Source organism: Lissotriton vulgaris, chromosome 6 (assembly GCF_964263255.1).
Source record: "Lissotriton vulgaris chromosome 6, aLisVul1.2, whole genome shotgun sequence".
In the NCBI taxonomy this organism is placed as follows: domain Eukaryota; kingdom Metazoa; phylum Chordata; class Amphibia; order Caudata; family Salamandridae; genus Lissotriton; species Lissotriton vulgaris.
The window spans coordinates 752,799,539-752,804,151 of NC_141694.1; positions in this window are offsets into that span (position 1 = coordinate 752,799,539).

A 4,613-nucleotide genomic window follows, 5' to 3' on the forward strand; every position below is an offset into this window, starting at 1 on the left:
TGATTTGCTCAAATGCTCCGTCCATCATCCCCTTTTGTATCGCAGCAGGGCAGAGATATGAAGAGGCCAAAACAGCTTTCAGATTAAGGTAACGTCATGCAGTTCAGTTCAGTTCATAAACTTTATTTGATTGTTCGTAAAAAAACATCATAAAAGTATACCGATTAAAACATGACACGCATGAATTATCACAAGATAGGGAAGTACATAACATAACAAAACTTAGTCGGAAAACATGCACTAGCAGCAAAAATGGTTAAGATAGACATAATATTAGAAAACCATACTTTTTCTTGCCGTGATTGATTTTAAAATAAAGGTTGCGATAAAGAAACATAAATCCGGGGTTGCAAGTGAAAATAAGAGTCTCATAGCATTACCAGTGGTAGACACAGAATATTTCTTGAACAATGGTTTAAGGTAGAAAATACGCAAGGATTTGTACAAGGGACATATTAACATACAGTGCAAGGTACTTTGCTTAGTTATTCCATCACAGGGACAGGGATGGCAGAATAAATTTTCATCCTTGGGAATGCCACCAGGTTATGCACAATACCTAATCTCAGCCTTGTAAGGACATATTGATGGGACTGTCTGCTGATAACTTTAAGGTACGTAGGGAGACCAAACCCTTCTTCTTTGTTGGTAGAATAAAAAGCATGAGTTGAGTAATCTCTGGTTTGGACTCTACGCTTATTGTGTTTGTCCCTCAGAAAGACCCCTTTAACCTCCTGTTTCGATAAGGCAGTTACACATATTGGATCTTCACGTACATCCAGATCGTAGAGTTCTTTAAAGGCTGAAACAACATACTTTAACCATGGGATCTGGAAGGCGTTATCCAGGTGCAAGCAGTCTTTGATTATTTCCTTGGTAAAGCTGGTTTCATCCTTGGACCAAATAGATCTCCACGCCATTAAGGGTCTCAGTCCGATTAGATCAGATATATAGTCCAACCCCAGTTCTTTGTGGGTCAGATCAGTGGATGCCGAAGGAGGGAGGCAGAGAAGTCTTTTTAGAAATAAATTCTCCAGTATTTGCAAGTCCCTTTGGGTCCAATGTCCCCAGACCCCTGAACCATATAGTGCAATAGATGCACACCTGTGTCTGTAAACGTTCAAAATATCCGGTATACGCCGGCTTCCCAATTTAGTGGCAAAGCGGAATACACTTAAGGAGGCCTTACCCATCCTAGCTTTTACATTGTGTTGCTCTGGGTTCCAAGACCCACCATTGTTGAAAGTAATTCCCAAATAGCAAAAGTTATTCACAACCTCATGCGGTTTTCCTTAAAGTAAAATGGTTTAAGTTGGTGTACCTTCTTACCGCATGCCATGATGAAAGTTTTGGAGTTATTAATTTTTAGTTTCTTCCCCTGTATAAAATCATAAAAGCAATTCATAAGTTTCTGGAGGCCTATGGGGGTTCTTGAAAGTAAAACGGTGTAGTCTGAGTAAAGCAGCACCGGGATAGATTGTCCTTCAGCTTGCGGGGCATCAGCTTGCACATTTTTCAGTTCTTGCTCAATGGAGTTTATAAAGAGGGAGAAAAGCAGCGGGGCCAGCACACAACCCTGTCTAATACCAGATTTGACCCTGATCTTCCTCGTACATTCCCCCTCAGGGCCGTAGCGAATCTGGGCAGATAAATTAATGTAGAGTCTGGCCAGAAAGTGAATAATCGCAGCTGGTGCACCCATATCGAGTAGGATTGACCACAACAGAGTATGGTCAACCAGATCGAAGGCGCTAGAGAGGTCCGCAAAACAAAGAAACAAGGAACCCTGTTTGGCTTTAGTGTATTTTCCTATTAGGAGGTCTAAATTGATACACTGCTCTATAGTGCCAAGGCCCTTCCAAAAGCCGTATTGGGAGACTGCAAGGATATTATTGCTTTCGGCCCATTCTTCCAAATGTAGCAATAGGACCCTGCTCATGATTTTTAGTGAGGAATCCAGAAGGGAGATAGGGCGGTACTTCTTAGCCTCTCCTCTATCTCCCTTCTTATAGATTGGTATGATTACAGATTCACTCCAGGTTGAGGGGGTAGTATCGTCGACAGCAGCGTTGAATACTTGGGTCAGTAGGGGACTCCACAGGGCCAGATCGGTTTTATAAAGGTCAATCGGGACCCCATCTGGTCCTGGGGCTTTCCCCCTTTTACTTTTACTGATTGCCATGTCAACTTCATGGAGGGTAATTCCCAGCTGCTGGTTGGGTATGGTGGGGTTATTACGGTAAAATGTAGGACCCAGCTATCCTCGCTAACTTGGGCAGTAAGGACTGGGAATTCCTCCTTCTGGAGGAATGGACTGTTAACAGTACTCCAGAACAATTTACTATCCCGTAGGGCTGCTGCCTTGGTCAAGTCCTCCCAGGCTTGTTCTCTTAGTTCCTGTTTCCTACGCTTCAGTTCAAGTTTGTATTTAGCCCTCAGATGTTTAACAATTTCCCTGTCTCTCGGGTGGTTAGATAGTGCCTTCTTAAGATCTTGTAGCGCTGAAGTACACGCTCGTTCAAACCAGCCTAGCGTGGCCCGCTTAGTTATGCCCTTAGTGATGGTAAGTGATTTTTTAATTATAGTACCAAGTTCCTCGAAATCAGCTATGATGCAACTTGGGGTGGCATCAGCTTCGAGACATCGGGATATCACTTTGGTGCCAGCTCCCACAATTTTCCGTAGAAAGTCATCAGATTTAGCTCCACACCATTTGATCCGGATACCGTTTTGCCTACATGGGGTAATCTCGTCTACATTCCCACCGACAAATTGATTTTTAGGGCCCCATATAAGTATAGACATAGTTAAGGCGTTATGGTCACTAATACCAAAATCCATGATAATCGGGACCGTACAGAGTGGAGCAATCTGTGTCGATATCAACAGATAGTCGATGACAGATGCGGTGTTCCTCCCTGTAAAGGTCGGGCGATATTACCATCTTTATCCAGGGCGGGTTGGTGAATAACCAGATCGTACTTTAGCAGAAGGGTATTAAGGGAGTCACCATAAGGGGTATGGGAGAAATGAGCCAGGTTCTCCCCATTATCCCCATCGAACCCACACGCGTTAGTGTAAGAATACGGACAGGATCTGATATTAAAGTCCCCCCCCCAGATAATATCAAATGGTTTGTGGGTATCATTATAGATTTTATTTAAAGCGGATTCAAGTTCGTCTACAACAAAAGTACTTGTGGGGTCAAATGTGTTGTTGTAATGGTTGATCAGCAGGATGTTCCGTCCCCCACTATTTTCTAACTTCAGTATTTGGGAGTGTGAACCAACAGTGGAGTAAGATCTTACACGTCCTGGGAAGTGCACAGACAATAAAATCAACAAACCATCTTTTGCCCTACCCATGGCAGATTCTTGTGCTGGGCAATTATAAGAGACAAAGCCGTCGTAATAAATATCAATAGTAGACCAGGTTTCCTGTAGGCAGAGGATATCAAACCCTGAGATAGATTCCCTCCAGCTCAGGGCTGACACCCCCTGTCGCCACCCGGCAATATTCCAACTCGCCATTAAACAACCTGGGCGGCTAGATATCAATACCGGTTCTGTGTGTACGGGATTAGGAGAGGGGACTGTTCTAGCACACCCGCATCAGACAGACCCGAAGCGTAAGGTGGGGGATGGATATCCATAATCTTAGCATGCGGAGGGGGTGTCAAGGGCAACATTTCTAGTGTTGAGGGAGTTACCAAACATTCATCGGAACATATGACATTGCCCACGACTTCCCCATCCGCTATATCATTAACCATCTCAGGGGGTGGGGGCTCTGGGATGCATATTGGCGGTAGTCAATCGACTCCCTCTAGGCCCTCTAGACAGCTATACCGGTTATAGTCAAAGAAAGGATTGTGCTGGGGGGTGTATTGGGGTGGCATGGCTGGTCTTGTTTCATAAAATCTTTGTCTGCCCCTCCGTTCGACCCTTGTCCAGTCGTACCTTCCTTTATAATGGGTTACATTGTTGGGTGGAAAGAAGAAGGACACTGGAAGGGTCTGGATGGTTGAGTCAAAAGACCTGTTAAATCCTGCACAGATATGAGATACCGTTTGGGGGTCTCTGAAGCTGACCGTAATGCAATCCCCATTAATGGACTTGGGCGTCTTACCTATCCAAGGTACCCTCCTTACCATGATAATTTCATTGTGTAGATGGGCCGGCAGGGGTCTATTCCAATTGAGCCACTTAATGATTTTACCTTTCAGGGAGCTAAAGGTTTCGGTTTCCCCTGTTCCCAGGGGAGGAGCTCCAGCTAAAACTACCATATACCGGTTAGCTTCCGGGGGGAGATCGGGACGTCGTGGTCTAGGAGCTCTAGGTTCCTTGATTGGGGACCCTTGTATCCCATCGGCCATTGGTCCAGGGGGATTAGACATATAGGGTTGGTGACCAGGGAGTTGATGTGAAAGTGCATTGTTATCCTGGCTAAGAGGATAGTGGGCTATTGGAGGGCCTGCTGCAGGACAGATAGAGTGTTGGGTCACAGTTACTGGTTGTGTGGCTGGGAAGGTGGGAACAGTTTGTAGGGTGCTCGAGCTATTGGGTTTAATGGAGTTAGCTAGGATAGTGGCTGTGACTTTCTCGATATTAGAC